Raw genomic sequence first — 6,793 nt, forward strand, 5'->3', positions numbered from 1 at the left:
AGGCATTGGAAATGAAGTTTTATTTGACCTACAAGTACCCAATGATTTGTCGGATTCACAGCTTAGTAACCAACAAGGTGACTTTGTTTTCCAGTCAGATAGGCAAAGTGATGTTACTCACGCTTCAAGTGACAAAGAATCTTCCCATTTACCCAGAGTTCCACAAAGTCCAGTAGAAGGTGTAACTCAAACAAGGTCTGGTAGGATTGTAAAGCCAGTGGACAGACTTATTTGCTCAATGAATGCCATAATATCTAGCTGCCAAACTGAAAGTCAGTTGCTAGAAGTACTTAAATTGCTAGGCAATGCCCTTAACAACTGAAGGATAGAACAAACTATCACTCTACTAGCGCTTTGATAGGAATATGTAAGAGCTTATCTTACAAAAATAAGGCAAGACAAATGGTGTGTGTATGCATAGTTTAGTGGCATAAAAAACAGAAATTGATAAGGGGTTTAGTACCATATGTAAATAGTATCTCCTCATTTGAGCATTGTGTAAATGGCACTTTGTGTTAACTACTGTACGAGGGTAGTGCACACCCTCTAAGTAGTTCTTAAATGAACCTTTGCTAAAGGGCTGAGAAAAAGGCTCTATTACCTTATATTGTAAGCACAGATACCTATATAGCTTATTGTAATATAAGAACGCTATGTTATATTATTCCAATTTAATGAGTAGATGTGAATTTTGGTAAGTCTCACAACATACTATGTAAAGTTTTGATTCAGGTAGTGTAACAAATATTTGGCGAAATTAAGGAGGGGTGAATGTAACACGGTTAACACAGTTAACTTAAATATACAAATGTTCGCCAAATATCTCAGATCTGCAAGAGGTTAAATTCCTGACAGGAAGAATCACTTGGACTATACCAAAATACTGACCAAAAGTGCAGAATATACCTTTGAATGTTTTACTGTTAATTATGTTCTAGTTAAGAAATAAATAGTTCTAACAGAGCAGCTAACTTCTGTGGGAAAGATCATAGCCACACTCTAAACAGAATCTTTACCAGACCACAATCCTTAATGGACTTTCCCTTACCCCCTGTCTATATCCTACCATTTGGTCTGGTCCCTCCTCAGTGCTTTAGTTCCACAGAAGAGGTAAGATGTCTGTTACTGCTCTAATCACCTCAAAAGTTTTATGGTTGATTTTAAGAGTTATTCTTTTGCTGAATCAACTTGTCTTACCTCCAGCTATAGCAGCATTATGCTTTTATCAGGTTAGTAGTTTGTAGCATATTCCCAAAGTGATTAATGGAGACAGGCAGAGCACATGGGATCTAAAATGTCTGCCATGAGAAAACCTGTATGCTGTAATCCTCACAGTTATAAACTGCTTATTGTACTATGCTGAGGTTGTTATGTACTAATGTGCTATGTATATTAGCTATGTTGCTTTTCCTTACATTTTCCTGTAATATGTCAGTGGGGGTGTATTGAATTAACTGCCTGTTGTAATGTAGGTGGGCTGGTGGCCTGTGATGTACCTGAAATTGGCAGCGTTCTCCTTACTGTTTTACAGGTATGTTTATACTTTATGTTAAACTTCCTCTGTTATGTAAAATCCACTATACGATCACTGTTCTGTTCCTGAGTGCTTTAGTTCCACAGAAGAGGTGGGCTGGTGGCCTGTGATGTACCTGAAATTGGCAGTGTTCTCCTTACTGTTTTACAGGTCCCCAGCAGACAGTGCCAATCAATAAAGCATTGTAAAGTTATGATATCTCTGCCTGTGTTCGAGTCCTTATGCCTGTTGCAGTAACAACCCCTACACTGGTGGAGTGTGTGGAATAGAGGGCCACGTGGGTCGGTGTGACAGAAAGAGAGGGTTACACACAGCACACCCACTGAAATTGTAACTCCGCACTGTGTGTACTAATAAAGCCGAATGATATTAAACAGTGGTATTCCTTCCGTTGAATGGCCGGCGCTGCTAGCGAGGAATCTATAGTGTGAAGATTGGAGTATCTGGGGCTAATACCCGAAGTCTCGCGATAGCTGCGACCAGGAAGGGAGCGCTGAACGCCGAGGTGAGCTCCGCCATAACCGCTTCTTTAATCGTTTTAATGTACACCCACTGCAAGCCCCACCTAAAGGTCCGCCCTCCCCACCAAACAGTAAAAAAAACAAAAAAAATATAGGTGGCTAGGGTTCCCACGTGTTAATAAAAAATAAAAAGATATTGGTGGTCAGGGCCCCCCATAAAAAAACATATGTGTCCAGGGCCCCCCATTAAAAAATGTTGGTGGCTAGGACCCCACATGAGAAAAAAAAATTGGTGGCCAGCCCCCCCCCCTCATTATAAGAAAACTAGTGGCCAGGGCCCCTTAAACGTCCATGCCTTCCCGAAGTCAGCAGCGTTCAGAAAGATGGGGGGGCCCGGATAATCAAGTAAGTGTGGCGTGGCCGGGCCCCCCTTACCCTCGGGGCCCCCTACAACTCTCCCCCTGTCCCCCCCTGATGGCTGCCCTGCTCCCAGTGACCCCAAAGCAGGTGCTTATTTGGCTTGGAAACAAGTTTCGGTTGCATAAAACCAGATGCCAAACAGATCTTCCTTTAGACTGTCTATACACATAGGGGATAACAAAATCACAGAACTGGTTTTGTGCCACCCAGGAACTTTTTTCATGCTTGTGTTGCTCTCCAACTCTTTTTACAGCTGAATGTGGCTCACAGCTAAAACCTTTTGGGGACCCCTGGCTTAGAGAGAACCTTTCTCAGGGGGCATCTACAACTCGGCTTCAAGCACACTGTTTTGTTCAAATAGATATGTTGTAAATAGACAATTGTAATGAAAATAGGGGACACCTAGTCATTACAAACACAATAAAAGTGATGCTGTTCCAGGTTTTCCAAGAGTGTATCAGTGTCTCCAGTGTATCAAGTCTTTGCCTTGTCCCCAAGCAAAGCATCAATGTAACAGCAGTCAAGGCTGAAGAGGTGCCCGACTCTGAGGGTGAAGGCAAGAGGTTAGTTTCAACACATTAAGTTAGCGCCAGGACACTTTTTGAAATTATATTGACATAGTCTTGCAACAAAACTTGCCCTATATCAGGATATACCAACAGCTGTCAATGTCCCACATAAGATGAGCTTTGCTCCATTGGTTCACTAGATTTTGTCAATGGCTTGTGCAGCCTTTGGCCAATACATTTAGAAGGGTGAGTGTGATTAGGCACCATACATGGATTATTCTACCAACTGTGCCCAATTTTGCAGCACTATGCTTGTCCATGTACAGGTACCTACTGCCCGTTTTCTTTCACTTCAGTAGGCATTTTCTTCCGTGATACGTAATTGTTGTGTTGTTCTCTATATGGGTTCAGCTACTTAGGCATTTTGTCATGCATTGCCCATCTATAAAATTGTGTCTTCGGTTTTCAGTTCAAAATCGGCTCACGGCTGCTGCAGGGGCATTTTTTTTCTTTTTAAATTGTGGCCTATGTATAAATCAGGTTAGACTTGCAGAGAATTAGTAGGTGCTGCAGTAAGTATAAAATTGCAGCAAAGTGACAGGTCCTTCCCAGTAACAACTGAGCAAATAACTTTGATTTATTAGGAGGAATGATTGCAGCAGGAGTACTAAAGCAGGGGAGTGGAGCTGTTTCAATTGTGCACTGAATGGAGGAGATAACATAATCAGATTTCTGCACGCCATCTCCTTCCAGTAGGCTGTGGAGAGATGAGGGAGGAGAGAGTGTGTGAGAGAGAGAGAGAGAGAGAGAGAGGATCTGAACAGCCTGTTCCCGGATTGCCATTTATAGTAGTTACTAACATACACTTTTTCCCAGATACTCCCCAGCACTGTGATTAAGAAAAGATAATATTTAAGGCAATAGCACTTTGCATGCCTTATTGTTGTGTGGGAGTTAGGGGCAAAAGTACATTAACTTGTGTCCACATCAGCCTTGCACTTAAGCAATCCTTGGCTTTAGCGGCTAAACCTAAAAAGTCTTTAGGTTCCCTTTCAGGAATTTCTAGGGGGAGTTCCCCGTTACAACTAACTGTAAGCAAGATGTTGACATTGACATTGTGAAATCATTTTCAGCTGGTCTTCCCTTTTTATTCCTTTGGGCTAGTGTAATAAAAGTTTGCATCAGGTCTAGTAGCCCATAAAAAAACACAGGTGACCTGTTTGAACACAAACATCTGATCGGTTAAGCTACCAAAAAATGCCCTACCAATTGGACAAACAATCTCTGTTTTGGGTATTTTTTAGTATCTTAAACCAAATAATCCACATTTTAAAAAATGATTTCCTTTTAGTAGCTTGTACTTGATCTCAACTAAGATATAATTAATCCTTACTGGAAGCAAAACCAGCCTATTGGGTTTATTTAATGTTTACATTATTTTCTAGTAGGTTTAAGGTATGAAGATCCAAATTACCGGAAAGATCTGTTATCCGGAAAACCCCAGGTCCTGAACGTTCTGGATAACAGGTTCCATACCTGTAATGTTTTTTTTCCTGCAAGAGACTCCTGTAATGCTGGAAACTTAAGGAAAATCTGTTCCCTACCCTAAATCAGACCCAATTAAAGAACCCCAACCCTACAACCATTTAATAGTGATATCCTTAATGGTAACCATTTTCATATGTTTGCCCCTCTCCTTCATCCTTCATCATTCTGCATGAATGATGGTGAATTGGCTCCATTAAATTACACTTATTGGTAAAAGATATATTTATATGAATCTAAGGCCCCCTGAGAAATCACGATTATACCAAAACACTTTAGAGCTCAGACAGCAGTTGATACTGTGCAGACATGCTCTGGGCACTTCCCATAATTCAGTGGGCATTAATGAGTGTGTAGCTATAGGAGAGCATGGTGCTTATAAGCCAGTCCTGTGTGGGTTAAGTTGTGTAACAGTGTGTAGATGGTTACCAGGCAAACATCCGGCTCAATCTCAGCCCAGGAAGCCTCTGCTAGCAGGTTGTGTAGTTGTGTACATTACTGGGCTTGCAGGAAATCATTCTACACAATCTTTTTTTTTTTTTGTTTTCATTTGCATAGCTAAAGGCCTGTGGTTATTCTATCTCATTTCTGATCCTCTTCTAAAAAAAAGTCCTGTAAGTTATTATAGCCCTAAAGTAAAAAGCTAGCATTCAGGGCCGGAACTAGGGGTAGGCAGAGTAGGCACCCGCCTACGGCGCCATCATGGGGGGGGGGGCACACTTTTAAGGGGAATTTTTGTTTTTGCTTGACCTTTAATAGTTTTTCAATTTCATAAACTGCCTGCTCTTGCAGGTACATGGGGCAATATATTGGCTGCTGGCACAGGTACACAGATTTTTGGGGCAATATGATGGATTGTTGGCTCCTGCTGGCACAGGTACAAATTAGGGGCAATTCAATACTTCGCCAAATTAAACCTGCCAAAGTGCTATGTTAGCCTATGGGGACCTTCTACAACATTTTTCTAAGTCTTAACACTTTTTTGGCAAATTTGGCAAATTGCACAAATTTGGTAATCCTGCGGTTAAATAAAAATCGATTTTTATTCGACCACAGGATTGCCAAATTTGTTGAAAAAACTTTGAATTCGATATTCGAATTTGACGTCTTTTAATTCGATGGTCGAATTTCGACGTTTTTTGTACTTCGAAATTTGACCCTTGATAAATCTGCCCCTTAAAGTTTTTGCCTGGCCTGACCTTTTATCAACTTTCTGGGCAAACACATTCTGAAGGAACTGTACGTCACCACTGGTACAGGCAGTTTTTACCATATATTCAGGCAGAAAGCAGAATGTATTAGTAATGACAGGTGGCATAGATATTAGAAGGATTAATTCTACATTTTGGCAGGATTGTGAACTCACTGGTCCCAACAGAAAACCTGAGACACCGGCACAGATTCTTGAAGAGGGCAATTGCTGGAGACATGGGATGTACAGGAGTCCTAGGCCAGATCATAATAATGAGATTATAGGGTCCTGGGTGATGACCACATCAGATGGAGAATGGACTAATGTAGATTTGTCCATGGCCAATGCAATCCTCACTTGATATGATATACCCACTTTCCTGCATGATATCTGCCACTGTGGGCCGCTGTTTTGGTACCATACAAAGAAGAAAAAAACATCTAATTTATTAAGGAGTGGATTAGTTGAGAGCAAATGTTTACGTGTGTGTTGTGGTGTTTAGCATCCTGTGTGTATTGATAGTGTCAGGTGAATGGAGGTAAATGGGGTGATGAAGTAAGGATCTTGGATTATGTAACACTTAGGGGCCAATTCATTAACTTCAAGTGGAGGAATAAAAGAAAAAAAACTTCGAATTTCGAAGTGTTTTTTTGGCTACTTCGACCATCGAATGGGCTTCTTCGACCTCCGACTACGACTTCGAATCGAAGGATTCAAACTAAAAATCGTTCGACTATTCGACCATTCGATAGTCAAAGTACTGTCTCTTTAAGAAAAAACTTCGACCCCCTAGTTCGCCACCTAAAAGCTACCGAACCCCACGTTAGCCTATGGGGAAGGTCCCCATAGGCTTGCCTAACTTTTTTTGGTTGAAGGATAATCCTTCGATCGTTGGATTAAAATCCTTCGAATCGTTCGATTCGTACGATTATTCCTTCGATCGTTCGATCAAAGTATTTGCGCAAAATCCTTCAACTTCGATATTCGAAGTCGAAGAATTTTCATTCCCCAGTTGAATATCGAGGGTTAATTAACCCTCGATATTCGACCCTTGATGAATTTGCCCCTTAATATGTTGGTAATGTTTAATAGCTTATGTGGTATAGATTGTAAGTGCTACTGAGCAGGGCCT

The 6,793-nt window shown here is 41.1% G+C and overlaps 1 long non-coding RNA gene across 1 annotated transcript; it reads left to right on the forward strand.

Moving 5' to 3' along the window:
* On the forward strand, positions 1 to 1,727 carry LOC121400705. The gene is made up of 2 exons (XR_005965925.1): positions 1 to 1,110; positions 1,685 to 1,727. It is a non-coding gene; the product is annotated as an uncharacterized LOC121400705 (long non-coding RNA).
* Positions 1,728 to 6,793: the final 5,066 nt, after the last annotated feature.

The sequence above is a fragment of the Xenopus laevis genome, chromosome 2S, assembly GCF_017654675.1.
Source record: "Xenopus laevis strain J_2021 chromosome 2S, Xenopus_laevis_v10.1, whole genome shotgun sequence".
NCBI classification, from domain to species: Eukaryota; Metazoa; Chordata; class Amphibia; order Anura; family Pipidae; genus Xenopus; species Xenopus laevis.